This window comes from Ziziphus jujuba, chromosome 1 (assembly GCF_031755915.1).
Source record: "Ziziphus jujuba cultivar Dongzao chromosome 1, ASM3175591v1".
Classification (NCBI taxonomy): domain Eukaryota; kingdom Viridiplantae; phylum Streptophyta; class Magnoliopsida; order Rosales; family Rhamnaceae; genus Ziziphus; species Ziziphus jujuba.
Window position 1 is genome coordinate 19,597,054 of NC_083379.1, and position 6,208 is coordinate 19,603,261.

Genomic DNA, 6,208 nt, shown 5'->3' on the forward strand with positions numbered 1-6,208 from the left:
TGCAGGATGTTAAAGTGGTGGAAAAAATTCTATGCTCTTTAACTTAGAAGTTCAACTATGTTGTTTGTTCTATTGAGGAGTCAAAGGACATTGATGCCCTCACTATTGATGAGTTACAAAGCTCATTAATAATACATGAACAGAAGTCCTAGAGGTGCAGGGGTGAGGATTAGGCCTTCAAGATGACATATGAAGGAGGAAGAGGTCGTGGTTATGGTGCCAATAGAGGAAGAGAAAAAGGGAGAGGTCAAGCATTTTTAACAAGGCAACTGTGGAGTGTTACTGATGTCATAATCTTGGACATTTTCTGTATGAATGTCCTTTTGGGAACAAAGAAGCAAACTATACAGAGTTTGATGAGGAAGATGAAATGTCTTATATGGAACTATATGAGGCCAGAAGAGAAAATGCGTGGTTCTTTGATTTAGGGTGTTCTAATCACATGTGCAACAACTGAGCTGTATTTAGAGAAATCAATGAAAAATTTTGGCATTCGGTGAAATTGGGGAACAACACTAAGATAAATGTGATGGGAAAGGGAAGTGTGAAGCTGTAGCTGAATAGAGTTAATCATGTTTTTACTGAGGTATACTATATTCGGGAGTTGAGGAATAATCTCTTAAGCATAGGGCAGTTGCAAGAAAGGGGCTTGGCTATTTTGATCAAGGAAAGGATGTACAAGATATTTCATCTAGAGAAGGGTTTGATCATTCAAACCAACATGAGTGTCAATAGGCTGGTTATCTTATCGACTCAATCTTAAGCTCCTTCTTAAGCACAATATGATCAGTGCTTTCACGCAAGAGATCAAAACTTATCTCATCTTTGGCATCAGAGGTATGGGTATTTAAGTTATAAGGTTTTGATAACCTTGCTATAAAAGAACATGGAACTTCCTCAACTCTCTGCCACTGATTGCATCAATGGGGAACAACACTGTGACCCTATCTCAAAGCGGATTATTTGGAAAGTAATTCAGAAATTGGAACTTTTTCATGTGCATATTTATGGTCCGATCACTACTACATCTAATAGCAACAAGAGGTACATTTTGTTTTTCATTGATTATTATAGTAGAAAAACATGGGTGTATTTTTTGGTAGAAAAATAAGAAGCTTTAAATTGTTTTAAATGTTTTAAGACTATGGTTGAGAAAGAAACAGGGTTGTTTCTTAAGTGTTTGCGCACTAATAGAGGAAAGGAATTCAATTTAAATGAGTTCAATGATTTCTACAAATAAAGTAGGATCAAGAGGCAATTGACCACTGCTTATACTCTACAACATAACGGTGTAGTTGAAAGGAAGAATAGAACAGTGATTAACATGGTTCGTTAAATGCTATCTAACAAGAACATTCCTAAGACTTTTTGGCCGGAAGTAGTGAACTGGACTATCGATGCCTTAAATGGGTGTCCTATATTGACTGTCAAGGATGTTACACCAGAGGAGGCTTGGAGTGGAGTCAAACCCTCAGTAGATCAATTTTTAGTCTTTAGTTGCATAACACACGTCCATCTTCTAAAAGCAAGGAGCGCCAAACTTGAAAGTAGAAGCATTAGTTATGTGCTATTGGGAGTTAGTGAGGAATCAAAAGGTTACATGCTATATGATCATGTTTTTATGAAGATTGTTGTGAGTAAAGATATAATTTATGAAAAAAGGAAGTAGTGGGATTGGACATGAGTTATGAAAAAATAGTAGACTTAGAATAGGGTGATGGTGATGTGAGAATGAAGAAGTGTTAGTGAAAATGGGAATGGAGATGATACTGATGGAGAGGTAGGAGAGACTAACGATGAAGGAGTTAATGAAGAGGAAGATGGTTCTATTATGCGTCAAGAGAGAGTGAGGGAACTAAAGCAATGTCAAGATCCATCCCAGATTACTCGTCAGAACTTTAAAGAAGCTCTGATTCTAGGAAAAACCTTTTGGACTTTCTAATGAAAAATCCAGCAGAATCTTCCTTAAGGGTTGGACATGCCACAAAATTTCTTCCACAAAAAAAACACTTCTAAAAGCACCACCTTATTCCTCCCATCTTATTACAATTGATTTCGATAAATTTCAACATTTCATAATAACATACAAGGAATAAGTGCAATATTAATCAAATAAATATCCAACATAGTATACAAAGCATCATAGGGTATAATTAAGTATAAAATTTAATACAATAAGGATAGAAAGTAGTATTACAAAATAAAAACGAAAGAAAGGAAAAGGGCTTCTTGGACTTCAGAGATGAACAAAGATGTCAAGCTCATCCCCGGACGTTCAACGCCTACTAACTTGGACCTAGAGGAACGTATTTAAAAACATAAGATACTAATCATCCCAATGAATGATCCTAACTATTACATAAATAATAATATAACAGTGTAAAATAATTTTGATTAATTAATAATAAATAAATATAAATAATAATACATAAGCAAAATTTAATATTTTCTCTCAAAACTACTACAATTTCACGCAGTTGGAAATGTTTCCCTTTGAAAACAATTTTAACAAAACACATCGTTTTATACCCCCAAAATCAAGGAATTAATTAATTAAGTAAAATACAAATAAAATACAATAAATTAAAAATATAAAATTTTCATTGAAAATAAATTGAATAACAATTATTAAATTGTGAATAAAATATCATAAAATAGAATAGAATAGAATGGCAATTAAAATTTATATTAGAGAAATTTGATATAAGAACAAAATTAAACTCAATATATAATTTATAAAGTTTTATTTAAATAAATCAATTAAATAATAACAAAAATATTTTAATTAATTTAAAACATCCATATGAAACAAGTGGTAAAAATATAATAAAATTTATTTAAAAACATCAATTTAATTTATATAATAAGAATGTGGTAAAATGCATTTTAAAACATTAATTTGAAATAAATAATAAAACACAATTAAATACATTTAATTTTAAATACAATTTTAAAACATTTTTGTTTGACAATCGTGTCGAAAAAAAATTACTTGATGCACCATACTATATACTAGTCGTGCCAAGCAATACCTAGCATCCCAAGTATCACTATGATGGAGAGGTTACATAGAGAACTTGGAATGGTTACCTTGTTGACCCCGGCACCGGTGCTAACAACAGTCATCCTAGCCATGGAGAGGTGTGGCTGATGCTCAATGTCATTATACCTGCCTACCCTTAGGTCCATGACTCCCAAAAGAAGACCTTAAATACTTGTGTGCTGATAATCACAATAGATACGGTACAGAACATCAGTACTGTATGGTGCATTTAAAATCATAAATTATGAATCTTATAAATACCAAAATTTAATGAAAATAACGGATTTAGTACATCACTTAAACCCATAAAAATCTACCTTTACTTTTAATCCATCATCATAAATCTATAAATTTTAAATCCATCAATTTTACCACAATGAACCCAAATCCACAAATATTTAAATGCATAAATATATTTTTGAGTGTAATAATTTAAAACAAATATTTTCCTCAAATTCTTAAAAATTAATTTTTACAAATCTACATTTAAACCACATAAAATCCACAATAATTAAAATTCATGTAAATGCATTTTTTAGATTCATAATAAATCCATCAATAAAAATTAACAACAATTTAGTAATAATTTTAAAACATAATGTCTTTAAAACCCAAATATATATTTGATGCACATATATATTGAAATCATCCCAATTAGCATCATAAATTCAATTAGAAATTTTCTTAAATATCAAACACATATAACATATTTTTCAAAAATTCAATTAACATAATATATATATTTAAACAACCCAAAATAGTTTTGAAGGAGGATCACTTATCTCAAGTGCGTGAATCAATCAGATCCTCCATGGGATCAATCCCACCATTTACACGTGGACCTAAAATATCACTATTACATAAAACCGATTAAATTAATATTTTAATCATGTATAATACACATAGGTATCTAGGGGAGCTAACACAAACGTTGTCCAAAATTTACAAATGATATACCAAAACAAAGCTTATAATACGAGAATTACAGATTAGGTCTTATCTCTCGGAGATCGGATCTATGGTGGTCAAAATCTAACCAGAAAAATTTTAGACATAATATCTTCGTATCTCGGAATCTGTTGAGATTTGGAGGAAAATGACCTTGGATTTGGGTTTAAGGAGGTTAAATTAGTGGAAAAAGGTGGTTGAACTCATTGAAAACTCGCTAGAACCAAGTTTTTCAATGAGCCACCGTGATCACAGAAAATGTCACCGACGGCAGTGCATTCGCCTGCCAATGGCCATGAGTTTTGGTGGAGAGATAGATAGGATGATGGGCAACTCAAAGGTACAGGTGGTGTAAAAAATAGATGGCTGAATTGGGAGAAATTGACCGTCTAAGCCAACGGCACATTTGTAGAAAGACACTTTGATCTTGGCACGTCGCCGGTAATCTAGCCGTGATTTTTGACCAATCGACTAGTCTCAAGTAGGTCACATGGTGGCAGGTGCATGTGGGTTGATGGTGGCTGGAAAAGGGTCAATGACGTAAGGCCGATTTCTCTTTTTTCCCTCCTCTTTCTCTATCCTATTTCTCTTTCTCTCTTTTCTCTCTCTGCCACCTAACTTGGTTTCCCACCAATAAAATGCCATCCATTGCTGCCACTGTGCACTCACAGTATTTTCTGGATTTTTGACACGTGGCAATTGTCATTAGACACTGTGCACACACATAGATTGGTAACTATTAAATGTTGTTCCTGAAAAACTTTGCAGGTATATAACTTTTGAACCTAGTGTCAAAATTAAGCGTGCTACTAGTCTATGAACTCGTATCGATGAGTACTTTATAACTATATATAAGTCAAAATAAGATTTTATAACAATAAAAACTCAAACACGGTGCCCTTGAACAGTTCAGACCCCAACTTGTTTCACTCATAACTTTCAAAATGTAGCTCTGTTTTTTATATGCTACTAGTCTAAGAAACTCAAGTTAATATGTACTTTGTAATGGTGTCTCAATCAATGCAAAATTTGATATAGACAAAAAGTCAAATTGGCCTCATTTAATCAACGCCTGTCAACTTGGTCAATGTGAGAAAAATTTCCAGTGTACCTCAGGACGGGGTGTTACAAGCAACCCCATGGGAGGCAACCTCCTATGTGGATAGGTGATTATGATAGTGGAGAAGGTCTATTTGAGGATGAAATTCATATGGCACTAGTGGTATCAACTAATCCATTGTATTTTGAGGAAGCTGTGAAGTGCAAATTGGAGATTGGCCATGGATAGTGAAATCAAATCCATTGAGAAGAACAAAACATGGACACTCATTGAGCTTCCAACTAAAGCCAAAAGAATTGGAGTGAAGTGGATTTACAAAACCAAATACAATGAGCATGGAAAGATTGATTGGTACAAGGCTTGTTTGGTTGCTAAAGGGTACTTGTAGAAGCATGGAATAGATTACATAGAAATTTTTGCACCAGTGGCAAGGATGGATACAGTAAGGATGATTATTGCTCTAGCTGCACTAAAGGATTGGAAGATTTTTCAGCTGGATGTCAAGTCGGCTTTTTTCCATGGTAAGCTGAGTGAAGATGTTTGTTTGGAGCAGCCAAGAAGGTATGAAGAAAAAAAAAAGGCAATGAGCATTTGGTTTACAAATCACACAAAGTTTTTTATAGATTAAAACAAGGTCCATGAGCTTGATTTAGTTTAATCAAAGCACATTTCATTGGTGAAGGGTTTCAAAGGTGTGATAGCGAGTAGTTATCATTCATAAAGAGAAGTGGAGAAGGAAAAATTATCATTGTAAGTGTTTATGTTGATGATTTAATTTTTACTGGTGACGATGAAGTTATGATGTCTGAATTTAAAAGCTCTATGTTAAAAGAGTTTAATATGTCTGACTTGGGGACGATGAGGGTTTTTCTTGAGATCGAGGTGCTACAAGAGCCTGATGGTATTTACATATGTCAAAGGAAATACACATTGGAGGTTTTAAGAAGGTTTGGTATGATGGAAAGTAATTCAGTGTGCAGTCTAATAATTCCAGGTTTCAAATTGAGCAAAGATGGAGAGGGAGTCCTGATCGATAAGACATACTACAATCAGTTGATGGAGAGTTTAATGTATCTCACTACCACGAGACCAGAAATGATGTTTGCTACTTGTCTCATAAGTAGATATATGGAAAAACCAATGGAGAGTTATCTACA